At 38.2% G+C, this 13,949-nt stretch overlaps 1 long non-coding RNA gene across 1 annotated transcript; it reads right to left on the reverse strand.

Annotated features, from left to right (window-relative positions):
- Positions 1–3,185: 3,185 nt before the first annotated feature.
- LOC119641666 lies at positions 3,186–3,532 on the reverse strand. The gene is made up of 2 exons (XR_005247870.1): positions 3,398–3,532; positions 3,186–3,281 (listed from the first exon to the last, which is right to left on the reverse strand). It is a non-coding gene; the product is annotated as an uncharacterized LOC119641666 (long non-coding RNA).
- Between the last annotated feature and the right edge of the window lie 10,417 nt (positions 3,533–13,949).

The following is a 13,949-nucleotide window of genomic DNA, read 5'->3' on the forward strand; positions in this document are numbered from 1 at the left end:
CCGTAAGTTTCAATTAGTTGTCAGCAATAAAGCCTACGCAACGTTGATTAAAAATGGATAGCGTTTTCGAATTTTCTTTCAGTTAGTGCTGCAAGAAAAATGCATGTAAATTTCGTAGCAGCCAGCACTCCTGGTTTTTCAATAAATATTATAAGCAAAAAAATTTTTCATTTCGGCTGCTCAAGAAAAGTAGTCAGCGATGTGCGTACGCGCAGTTAAGCAAAGCGATGTTTCAACTAAAAGAAAAACATGTCTTTTTTTTTGGTCATTTACATGTATAATTTAATGCATCAATTAATTCCAACAATTGTCAGTGGCACTCAAAGGCCAATTACAAAAGAAGAAATAGTGGTAATGGTGTCTTCTATTACATAGCAGCTAGGCATGGCCAAAAATTATAATCAAAGCATTGCCCAAGGGCGTTAACAGCTGAGCAGAGTATGGGATGAACCAACAGCGGTACTGAATGCGAGGATTGACTGGACGCTGACATCTTGCATTTGCTCAGAGATCAACTTGCTCGCAAAATCAAGAGCGAATGGAGCAACTGTTAGCAAAATTTGAAATATGAGCTTGCTCTGTCGTATACAGAACTATAGCTCAGGGGTCTATATGTACATATGTACATGTTTGCTTGGCGTTGCAAACTTAAAACCGATTCTTTTTTGTTCTTCGCGCTCGCGTAAGAGATTAAGACATGTTTGAAGTGTTGTTGCCGTTTGACACTGCGAATTTTGCTTCATTATGCTTGTGCAAATAAATCTAGCAGATTTATTGAAATTTCTTTAACAAGAAATAGAAATTTTAGGAAACAAAAAAAAAAATTAAGTCAGCGGACAACTTTCAATCCATCATATGGAATGCGTATCGAAACTGTGGGTTCTGACCTTTCAAACTTGGTTTGATAGTTTTGAGAATTAACTTAAAATTGTCTGTTAATGCGGACATATCCCACACGCGAAGTATGTAGGCACAATTTTACTGAGACACCATCGTGATTATAGTTTCGAAGACAGAGAGTGTAAAAATTTTAGTAAGACCCCATGAATCCGGCGAAGGAACACGATTGTTAGCAATACTCGATACTGTTGCTGACATCTCATTGCAGAAAATTATTTTAGCGTTTTAGCAAACTTAAGCATGGCACGTATTCGATGGATCAAAATCTAAGCACAATCATCTAAATGTAAGGCAAACCAACTTAAGTTAATTCGAATGATTTAAAAAAAAAGGCCGCAAATAGGGCTATTGTGCTAATCAGTGCAAGATACCTATCAAAGCCCGAAGGTTATTCACAATGACATTCATGGACACAACGGTTTCAAGGTCATCATATTCGTCCTCGATCCACATTGAGCTCATAAAAAGCATCTATATGTATGTATGTATATTCCGTAAGTTAATCTACCGGTATATATTTACATAGATATATGTATAATTGATAGGGTAGTCTAGGTACTAATAATCGATATGTGGCAGCAGGTTGATGGTGTGTGACCATTCAATTGCATATTGTCATGAAACTCTTTTTCTTTCCTCGCCGCTGAGGATTTAAATTTTTTCTTTAGACAAAGAAAGAGAAAAAAAAAAAAAAAATAGGAAAAAAAAACAAACTAAAAGAACGAAAAGGTCCGGTCGGTTTCCTGCTGTGCGTCTGTCACCAGTGATTCAGTCGGTCATCGTCTAGCGTCGGCCCTACATGGCCACCATGTGCACGCCCCTACACCTCAGCCACAGCGGTGGCAGCGCACGCTTAGCCACTCATGGGGAACAACAAAATTAGATAGCTTAAAAATAACTTACAGTACAAGTACGGTGGTGGTGGTGGTGGTGATCGTTCACTTGATGAATATTATCACTTTCACTGTCGGCTGCAGCTATCACAAGGCTACCAATAAATTGTTGCTGTTGTTGTTGCTTCTGCCGTTCTACTGGTGAATCTTTAACAACTGCAGGCGAATGCTTCACAGGATAACCAAAGGCTGAGAATGGTTGATGTGACAGCCTATCGGTAATTGTTGGCTGTTGCCGTAAATGCTGTTGATAATTAACACGTCGTTGTTGCCGTTGCTGTTCACCTTCTTTTAATTTTATTTATTTCTTTTGCACTATTTCCGTTACTCCCTAATTCTGGGACGTATTATGAAGCAGACAAAAAGAAAAAAAAACACTCATTAAATTGTTACCACAGTGCCGAATAGAGAAAACATTTAAAGCGGTTGGTTTGGTTACGAGCGAGAAAAAAAAGGAACATCAAAACATATTTCCTTATCTTTCCGTGGACGTCACTGCCTTTCCATCCACTCAGTTGTACCGGTAAACACGTAAACCTTTTTGCTTCACAGGTACAGAACACAGTCAAACCCGTCAATCTTTTTGAAATTGCGTGTTGTTGCGCTTTCTAGGCGTGCAATTCGACTCGGTAAACCCCTATCGAGTTTAGAAAAATGAACTTGCAAAAATGTTCCGTCCATCAATCACCAGAAACCGTTTTGACATTTTATTAACAGATATACACAGGAATATATATACATGTAGGTATATTGTACAGTTTAGTTTCTTAATACATTTTTGTTCGGTATGTTGTACATATACATAATTCATTTTCTTATTAGCCTTTTGCTTAACATCTTTTCGTTTATTCAACTATTCCTTTTGCAATATGAACTTCCTACACTTATTAATATGATTTCTTTCGATCATTATGAATATTGAAATATTCTCCATTGCTTTTATTTTTTTTTTTTTTGAATGGTTTATATATATAAAAACAAAAAAACAAACTTATGAAACTTTTCTATTTTATAATTTCGTTTTTTTTTTTTTTTTTTTTTTTTTGCGGTGCCGACCTTGGTTACGTTTTGTTAATTTTTGCTCCTTTTTTTTTTTATTCTTTTAATTGCTTTCAGTTGTTTACATTTTTGTTGCTTTCGATTTCTTCTAGACTTGCGTATAAAATACAATGTTTGAATCTTTTTGATAATTATTCATATGCATGGGTTTGAGGTATGTAACAAAAACTTATGTCTAGAATTTGACTTTTGTTAGTAAAGTTCTTTTCTTGAATAAATCTTCATATGTACGTAGGTGCAATAGCACACAATGGAAAGTTTCCTTTTCTTTATATTGGAATCGAAAAAAAACAACGCGAATCTCCGTCACATCAAATTGTACTTCTCCAACGTTTTTTTTTTCTTCTATTTAATTACAATTGCATTATTTGCTTAATGAAGGCAAAGTAGAGAAGACCAACAACACATACTCTTTGATATCACCTTTTTCTTTCAGAAAAAAAAGCAAAAAAATCCACAAAAACTCAACTCCATCACATTATTAACTTATTCCTCCTTAGAGAAAATGTCTATCAAAATTGAACAAAACTTCTTCGCGGACTTACGTTGTGCGATCACAACCAATTCAATCCTCGGCTCAAACTCAACTAACTCTATCTCCCCTCACTTAAATTTTAAAACGCAGACAGACTTCTCCTTTTTACTTCATTTCCCTCTTCTTCTTCCTGTTGCTCTCTCTATAACGGCTTGCCGCTACTCTCACAAGAGCAAGCATAGATCCCGCAAAATCATACGATTTTGCCTATGCTTGCAAGAGCAAAAGGAAAAAAAAAGGAGTACCGCAAAATCATACGATTTTGCCTGTACTGCAAAAGCAAGCGAAGGTACCGCAAAATCATACGATTTTGCCTGTACTTGTAAGTAAGGAGATCAGAAAGAAAGAAAAAAAAAAAACACATATACCGCAAAATCATGCGATTTACTTGCGGTACCACAAAATCGCATGATTTTGTCTAACGGCATGCCGTTATTGCGCCGCTTGCGGTTGACACAGGCCGACAGACACCCTACCCAAGGTTTGTTCGCGGCCGTTACAATATGTATGCCTATTTGAGGTGTGCCATACAATAAACATGTATATAAAAATGAAAACAAACGGAAAGAAATTATGACACATTTTAAAATAACCAAATTGAAGAACAAATGCAAGGAGTGCAATTCGTTAACCGCCGTTGCCATATATATTAAATAGTAGAAGTAACAGACTAAAATTAGTATAAATATGATGATTTGAACAAAGCCAAATTCATTCCATATCATAGAATCATACGCAGCGTTTTAATAGCTCCACGGTGAGGTTACACGTATGAGGAATTATGCACTGAAAAGGAGACTATAGATCACATTTGTCTTTATCGTGCTACTGCATAGTTCTTTACAGTATAATAATTATGAAAGGGGTTTTCTATTCTTAACATAAGATTCTCTTTGATTGGCAATACCAATCAACAAATGATCGAAAGTAGGTGAAATAACTTTGGCTTTCCCATTGGTTTTTCTGGACAATCCTAAGTAATGAAATAGCATGCAGCAAATAATCCGCAAAACAATACCCGTCTTTCGGTCAACCTAGTAAATTATGTGCATATCCCGGGAGTAAATGATCAAAACCTAAAGAAAGCCGTGTCGATAAATTAAGTCATATGTGAATGATATTAAGTTGTAGTGGCGTAATATAGACACAGAAGAAATATTAAATTTACCGAATTGATCCTAGTTTGGTGTAGATAATAAAGGAAGAATCACAATATCAATTCAAATAATTCTAGCTTTCGTAGGATTAAGAACTTAATCTTGTTCAACAAAGGTAAAATTATGATGTTACCAGAAAGGAATCAAAGTGAATTAAATTTCTACATCTAGGATAAACAATAAAAGATAGAGGCAATTTTACAGATAACGCTTGAAGGTAAGCTCGTTTCTATCTTACCTACATAAGCAGATTTCCCTTAGCTTATTTTAAACACAAACAAACCGTTAAGTACAGAAAAACTATCAACGTTGAATGTAAAATGCTAAAACAGCTGAGAAAAATGGGGCCCATCAAGTGTGTACGGAGTTATCCAGTCAATTGGGTTCGCTGTAAGCTGTTTTGCAGAATCAAAGGACAAGTGATATCCAGTTTCCAAGACGCAATTTCTGCAACGCCATTGTCATTGAACACGAATTATTCCACAGTCATCAGTGTGAAGAATTTAAGCTTAATTGTGAAATGGCATGTAGACAAAACGAACATACTAGCTTCGGTATGAAAAAAATATCTTTTGAAAGCCACTAATCTGAGTAATCTTGACGTTTATTATTTTCCATGGTATGTAGCGGCCATCGCTTATGAGTTGGAAAAAAAGACTCTAGTGTGGGATTACACGAATTAGATCGCACAAATTATTATAAGATTGGAAGTATACGCGAGATTGAATTGATATGTCTGGATTAACATTCCGGATAACCAACTGCGATATAAATCGGGCTTGAGAAGAACAATAGGTACATCACTGATAACGATAAAGGCAAACCAATATCATCATTGTTTTATTACTAACACTCAGATGTTGATAAAAACACAACATCCGCGAAACCGTACCTCACAGCAGGTTTGTGTCAACGTTCTTACTCCACGGGCGGAACACTCCATAAAGGGGAACGCACCAAGCTCAAAATTATGTTTCCTCCAGCTGGAAGAAAAATGAAATGTAAAAAAAAGGAGGCCTATTGTCTTGTGTGCTGACACGAATTCATTAACAGGGTCGAGAAAAAGAGGAAAAACCTGCAGCATGAAGGATTCGCGGTCTTCTAGTATATAAATTGTGGTAAACAGTCAACACTTCCGTGTTGCAGTGACTGGTATTTGAGCTTCAACTCGTTAGGTGCGATCGTTTAGAAAAGTCAATAAATTTATTTATGTAAAAGTGTTCTTTAAAAAGAATTGTTTAGACATAAAACAATTAAAATCACAAATATTTATGAGATTTAAAAAAACAACCACATTGCCAATAACAACGTTAACATAACAATATCGCAAATTATTCGTTTCGCTATTAAAAAACCTCATTGTATATTGACACTATCTCGATTGTTTGCGATCTACTTGTTTTCACTGGCAATTCGGCAGAGACAACATCGTGAAATCCAAATTACCTGATAATGTATGTTCGATTTGCCCAGGGCTTGGTAAAGAATTCTGACTTTCGTGACAGAATATGTTCCTTGTCAGCGTTACGTAAAAAGGGCGATACCTGCGAAGCGAAAAACTGAGTGGCTTCAACACCAAATTATGTAAGACTTTTTAAACTTTTATGGATCTGTCTTTAATGTTCTTTAAGGACCAAAGTCACGCAGCTTTTTTTTAAGGGCTTTACTCTGTCATTATTCTAGATGTTAAGAAATTTCTTAATATCACGTCGTAAAGTAACGAATTTGTTTCGAGTTTTTGCTTTGCATTATGCAGGTTTTTCTTGTTCTACAATACGATTATTAATTGGTGAAAATTCACTAAATGATTTTTGAGTCTAAGTTTTGAAAAATTCAAAATAAATAAGAGAGACATGTGTAAGATTGTTATTTGTTTACCACTGTTATTTTCTGTGGAAGGTAAGTTAAAATAAAATTTTTCCTTACAATACAGGGCGCAGCAATAGGTCAAGTAAGTCGATAAAAATTCCACCTTCGCCAGGAGGCATGACAATTATTAAAATATTCAACGTCATTTTTATGTATTTCGCATTATGAAAATTATTACACGACATATTATACAATTGAGAACATATATATACTGTGAGGACATAACTTGCCCGTTCTCTGGGGCTGGAGTAGTTCAGAGGCCCAGGCCACCTTTGACAAGAAATTCATAGTTTCGTTTGATATAACAATTCACCACTTTATTTCAATATTTCCCCTTACTTCAAAAAAATAATAAAACCCGTATTTACGGTGAGCGAGACGTCTCGCTGCTCGCGACCGATTTTCCTAGGCTAACTTACTTTTCTTTAACCTCGTCTGTCTTATCCTACTCTTAGTCCTACTCTTATCTATCTAACTTAACCTCGAACTTATTCTCTAACTTATTCTCTAGCTTATACGCTACCTTAAGCTACCACTCTCCCCCCACCAGAGACGGAGAAACTGTGAGGCCAAAACCAGATTTGACTTTGGATCCTCACAGATCCTCCGTTCTTCGGGGGAAAGAAGTAACTGATGACGCGCCTCTCCGGAGTTGGCCTGTCGGTGACGGCTTCAGGGTGGCGGGTGCTGATCGCTATTGGAGTTGAAGTAGTGATGCTGCTATTATTCTCATGGCGTCAGCTAGCAGTGCCTGTTGCCTAAGCAGAGCAGGGTGCTATTGTTTCGAGATGGGCGCAGTGCCTGTTGGCTATACAGAGTAGGGTGCTATTGTTTCAAGTTGGGCGCAGTGCCGTCGGGCGTGGCACTCCCCTCTTGTTGGTGGAGTGTTATACGAGCATTCTTGTAACATCGGCTTACCGACATCAGAGTGTCGGATCGTTGGCCGAAGAGCCCATCAGCCCTCATGTATCTCTGGCTTTCCGACATTGGCATGCCGGGCCGTTGGCCGGAGAAGTAAGGGTTGTGTCAACGTCGGTCACTATGGGCTCGATTGACGGTATTGTTGCTGTTTCTAAGGATTTTGTTGTTGTTTGTTGTTGCCGTAGGCGTTGCTGTTGTCGAAGCGGCTTTCAAAGCCATTGACGACGGCGATAGCAATGTTACCATTGGTAGTTGATATGAGAGTAGTTGGTTGTGGCTGTGATTATAGTTGTGTTAAATTTTAGGCTGGGTCTGTTGCGACAGTGTAACCGCTTTGTGCTAACGGCGATAGCCACCTGCTGCCGTTGCTGTTTCGTTTGCAAATATTGACGATATTATTTATGTGGGTGGGTGGCTGCCTTGATATTGCTGCTTTGATCTCATTAGTGCTAGTCTGATTTTGCTTTATCTTGGTATTTATAAAAGTTGACGCTAACTATGTTGAGGTTATGATAGTTTTGTCCTTAGTGTTGTTGACGCCTAATGATACGCCTTCTGGGATGGCAAGTTGGCGAAGAAGGCCTCGGCGGAGCGGGTGCTTAGTGCCCCGGGGGTGGCGAGGGCCGTCCCACTTAACTGCCTACTCCCCTTGGTGGCCGACAGTGATGAAGTACAGCTGCTTGTTGAGCAGCACAGTCTGCCGTTACGGTGCTCCGGTGCGCTGGAATTCTCCGTCCGTCCGGATGGTGAGTTCGGCTGCATTGAGTCGGACTGCCGCCGACAGATCCGGGATACGGTGGCCGGGTGACGACTGGATCAGATCGGCCTTTGAAAAGAACTGAAAGTCCGGCTGTGTCGTGGCAGGGTTGCTGCTTAGATGGATCGCTCGGAGGAGTGCACGCGGTACTTCGACGTCTCGGATACGGTTGGCGCCGAGCATGGCGGGTGGAAGCTAGAGTAGTTCAATTCCATTCTCGGTGGTGGTTAAGAATAAGCCGATACCGTCGCCTCTGGACGAAGAAGACTTCCTCGAGGCGGTGCGGCCGTCGGCGGGATTCCTCCTGCATGTCCTCTTGCAGCTGTATGCTGGTTTGCTGCACCGACCGTGGCATGGTGCTTAACAATTGTGAAACCGGTTGGCCCTTTTGGGCTCGTGTCCATTGGCGTGGTGCCGATTTTATGACGTTGGAGTGAGACATGGGGACTATTTGGGCCCGCTTGTGTACCGCGGTGTGGCCGCTGGTGTCGCTATCCTCCACGGCTTCTGGGCGGCATTGTTGAGTGCCGGCCTTGGTGAGCGCCAGGGCCGCTAGTGCGCGAGCTAGCGTCGCTTGTTGATCAGAGCTATGGGTTTCGGTGGTTTCGGGAGTCTAGCATCCCTCTGCGGATACAGCCGATGCTGAGGTGCTTGTACTGAGCGTTCAGGGCTTCCATTGGGTCGCAGAGAGCCGACACGGGGCGTTGTCGCCAGCGTTCATCTCGTGAACTGGTGGGGAAGATTCGGTGAATTGCACGTCTGGTAGTTGGATGTAGAGAGAAACAATGTGAATCAGAAGGATAGCTAGTGTAGCGCTTCGCAATTTGGTTTGCGCCTGGAGGTGAGTGCAGTCCGGTAATGGTCGTAGCCAATTCGAACTCGATAATTATACGTTGGCTGTGCTGCGATGTTGGAGTAGAATCCCGGGCTGCGCGTAACGTGCATGTCCTGGTGCCGACGCGGTGAGTGTTAGTAATAAAAGGTATTGTCCCTGGGCGTTTTGATATTCTTTTTATTTTCTTTTTTTTCTTGAATGTTTTCCTCTTTTTTTTTCTGTTTATTTTCTTCTTTCTTCTTTTTTCTTTATTCATTTTGTTTTCTTTCTTTTTTCTTTGGCCCTCACAAATTCTAAAGGTAGCTTATGTATTTGTATAATTGTTATTTCTAACAAATTTCAGAAAGTTATATTGCATATAGATCATAAGTTATTAGGGAACAATTCTCATATATATTTCTTCTTTTGGTTTTCTTTTTATTGGTTATTCTCTTTATTATCTTACTTTTGTATCACTTATTTGTTTATTGGTATAAGTATTTTACTTGCGAAAGTTTTCAAATTGTCTTTAGAACTTCGCTTATGGTTTGTTTACTTATGGCTTTGCTTTTTGTCGAAAATAGTTTGCTTTAGTGACAAATTACACCTCTACCAGAAATTTCTTATTACATCTTCAATTTTGTGCAAATTTAAAATTATGAATACGAGATTGCTCTTCTGAAATTTAAATCTATTTTCCAAATTTTGGTATTTTTCGGTCAATATATTGACCAACCAGATATGCAACTTTATATTTCTATTTCGAGAGATATCCCAAGATCTTTACGACAGAGCTGTTACATAAGAGTTCCCATCAAATTTTGAATAGTGGTATACAGTCCTACTAGATGGTTATCGCTTCCTCTCTCGTATTTTGATTTTAAAGATTTGGTAAATAGTTCCAGGGCTGGCTGCAATTTTGTTTTTATAACAGCAGGGCTTTCAGAAGTAGTCTACAGATTTTCGAAGATGGTCGAAATTTACTTTCTTTTATCATATTTCATCGAATTTAACAACCGATTAAAACATATGGATAAAAGGGAAACTAAATGCGTAGTTAACGTATTTCATAAAATATACTGGCGTAAACCGAAAGTGTCCTAGGACTCATACTTTTCTTTGCGCAATTAACCGCACCTTTATGTAAAGAGTTTCTGCTTAAATGGGTGGATTTCCATCGACAACTTTAATCCACAATTTAAGAATAAGTTTTTAATAACGTATTAATTGGTCTTTTCTATTTCATCGAAAACTTATTATTTGTCCTATTATCCTTTAACCACAAATTAAATAATTCGCGAAAATCTGCGACCGACCCGAACGAGGTAAACGCGTTAACTAGGGTCGTTGGCCATAAAATTTGCGCTATTTTGCGTTTCTAAAGGAAAACTGTCGCTACGGATTTGGTTGGTTTGCTCTGTGCAGAACGTAATTATGCTTCGCTGTTGCGTTGATAGTAGTTGTTAAATTGCGCAGGGCTTATATATGAGAAATTTTGTTTTCCCCTCTGAGTTTTTCTATCACTCCTATTTACAACTAAGTCGATCGATTAGAAATTTGGTTTCAATGGAAAAAATCCTATATATGATGCCCAAGTTTTTAACAATAAGTTGATATTAATAGTCCGCTTGATGAGCGCTACGCGTATAATTGCTGTTGCTGCCTTCGCATGCAATTTCGTACCTTTCCAAGTGCCGAGCTATAGCTTTTTCGTTGGACGAAACTTTAGTGTTCTTTTGTCTTCTTTAATTTTTTTTGTTAAATTTTTTGGTCTGATTACTACGTTTATTCCTATTATGGTTAACTAAAGGCGTAACTATTTTTTAGGATTCGTTAAGCGACGGGGCTAATAAACGTAGGTAAAAGCTTCGCATTTCTCTAAATGCTAGCAGTTTCCGCTGTCTATTATTAGAAAATCCGAAGTCCTATGACTTAAACAGCACTGATCTGAGTTCATTCATTAACTAACGAACCGATACCACTAATAGATATGAGTGTTTGTGCGCCTCTTCGCCATAGATAAGAAGCAAATTGGCTGTTGTAGCGCACACCCACACTCACTGTTAAGTCATTGACTTGATTCTCCACTTGCAATTTGCGTCGTTTGGGATGGTGGTACGCTCGCTATGTTGCTGGTGCTGATGGTGTTGGTGTTGGTACTTGATGTTTCTCTTCCAAAACCTTTTGCCTACAAATCATGCAAAACTCGTTTCATTCCTTACTTCATTTGATTTTCTTCGGTAATTTCAACAACATTTACGACAATGAGTAGATGTTATCTTATTCTTTTTTTTTTTATGTGTTTCGAAAGTCATTGAAATAATTTTTCTTCTTTTCAGACCCTTAATAAAGGTTTTATTAACACCGCACAATTAGATTTTCTTGTGACTTCTTCTCTCCGTGTTCGTTCAATAATTATTTCTAAACTTTGTATTATTTTTGTTTGTTCAATTCCCTGCGCCACTTATAAAAGCATAGCTTGCCCGATCTCTGGGGCTAGGAAATTTTATAACAATTCATCAAACGGAGAAACCGAGGTCCCACTTTGGCCCCTCACAATACTTATATATCACAGTTTCTTCGTCTATGGTGGGGGAGAGTGCTAGTTTAAGATAGAGAATAAGTTAGGGACTAAGTTAGATAATAAGCTAGAGAATAGGATAGGGAATAAGAATAGATTAAGAATAGGGTAGGAATAGAATAAGAGTAGAATAAGAATAGATTAAGGATAGGGTAGGGATAGAATAGGAATAGAATAAGAAGAATAGGATTAGATTAAGAACAGAATAAAGATAGATTAAGAGTAGGGTAGGGTAGAATAGCTTAGTTGGAGAGTCGGTCGCGAACCGCGAGGGTAGCGAGTCGCTCGCGGTAGTGTGATTTTGTGGATTTTGTTAGACTAAGGAAAGATAGTGAATAAAGTGTGAATTCGTACAATCGACCAAATGTACTATAAATTTCTTGTGTTTCCTGGGCCGCTGAGCTACCCCAGCTCCAGAGAATGGGTCTAAAGGCCTCATACATATATATATATATATATAGAAGTATATAGAAGTATATAGAAGTATATATGTATAAGAGTATATATATATATATATATATATAAGTTTATTTTGTCAACAAACAAAACTAACATACCAGCTTGAAAGCAGGAAAGGACGCATTTTTAACAACAAAAGCAGGTTTTTGGTCAAACTTCTATGGAGAAAAACTGAGAACGAAAATTGTGCAGCTGGTGAGAACGAGCATCCAACTTTTACCCTTACTACAGTCCGCCAGTTAAATAGTTATTATCATCTTTCTACTTTTCATCGTAAGTTATAGGCCTTTATGTTTCTTTTATAATCTTTATTTTTCTTTCTAATTCCTTTTTTTTGATTGGTGATGAAAAAGAAACAAATTAAAAAACGTGTTGTTAAACAGTCTCTAGATACCACGTAGATGTGAATGAGGGTAGGGGACAGAGAACACGGACTAACGGACCAAGAGGGAACCAACAAACAGCGAACAGTACAGACATCGATAGTATACAGTACAGCTATTGGGGAAAGAGGAAAAATGAAAGAGAATCTGCATTAATGCCGAAAGTAGAAAAAGTTTTGAGAAAGGATGCAATAAATTGAGAAAGCATCAATTGAGCTTATAATTTTACATTTTCATATAATTGTCAATTAAGATACATACAAACGACGCCCAGCGCGTTTTTTGGCCATGGTCGCTGGACAGAAGAGCAATAGGCCGCGTTCGAGATTCCGAAGGCCGAGCTGGCGCAGAATATCTAAATTACGTTAGTTACACATCACTTAATTTATAAATAATTTAAAAGTAATTCAAACGTTAAACTCATTTGAAGAAAGTACATTTTGCGCGTTACTGTTGTATTTCATAGGTGATCTTAATTGCGTTAAAAATCGCGCACATAAATATATACAATTTCAAAAGCGATATCTTTGTATTTAGGTACTTGAAATTTATGTACCTGTTTTTTTATGATTCCCTTTATTATGGAACAATAAAAAAAGGAAAAAAAGCAGACAATTAACATCGGAAAGGAAAACAAATAGGAAGAAAATACGGTGCTTTGTGCATCGCGAAAATTGAAAAAAAATATTGTAAGAAGTCCAAATCGAAATCGAAACAATAGTACGATCAAAACCTTCTGTGTTGTTCTTCATAATCTCAATTGGTGGTGGCCGTCGTCATACGCTCCTATTATCCAATCATCTTGTTTCGTCATCATCACTGTCATCTCTGTAAACTGCTGTTAATTGTGGACACTCCTGGCGGAAGGTGTTATTTAAAAATGTGGTTAAGGAGGAGTATTATAATCTTATTTAAAACCTCAGCATCCTACAGGGTATATGTGTGTGTGCGTGTGAGCATGAGAAAGTGACCGAGGGTAGTGACTAACGGACAAAAGAAAGGTACTAACTCACAACGAGAATCGCGAACGGGTTTAGATTATTCTTGACTTAAAATTTTCTGTTGATATAATATATATATGAAAAAAGAAAAGAAAAAGAAAACAAAAATGTGAGTATAGCTGAGTGTAGCTGAGCAAGTCCAAAAGCATAAACCCAGCTTCTACTTACACGCATAACAAATACATTTATATTTCTGTTATTAGCTTGTCCAGATCTTTCGAAAATTTTTTTTACGTTACAGACCGATGCCAGTGTTGCGGGATTCGAAACGGTTTTAACTCATCAATGGAGAATAACTTGTAATTGGCTATGCCAGTCGACATCTAAAAGGTGCGCAGAAAAACTGCACAGCCACAGGGAAGGAGTGCTTAGCCGTAATTTGTGGAATTCGAAAGATGGGGTTCTACTTGGAGGGTTAAAACTTGAAAATTGTAACCGATCATTTATCGCTGGAAGGGTTAAATTCCGATTAGCTGGATGGGCTCTACAGCTCCAAAATATGATTTCGACATACAATACCGCCACGAAACAAGTAATGTCGTGACGTTGCCGCGGCGTCTGGTGAATGAATTCAACCGTATCATAAAATATACTAAGCCGACTGGAGAGTGTGGCGGGAA

This window comes from Glossina fuscipes, unplaced genomic scaffold (genome assembly GCF_014805625.2).
Source record: "Glossina fuscipes isolate IAEA_lab_2018 unplaced genomic scaffold, Yale_Gfus_2 167, whole genome shotgun sequence".
Taxonomy (NCBI): domain Eukaryota; kingdom Metazoa; phylum Arthropoda; class Insecta; order Diptera; family Glossinidae; genus Glossina; species Glossina fuscipes.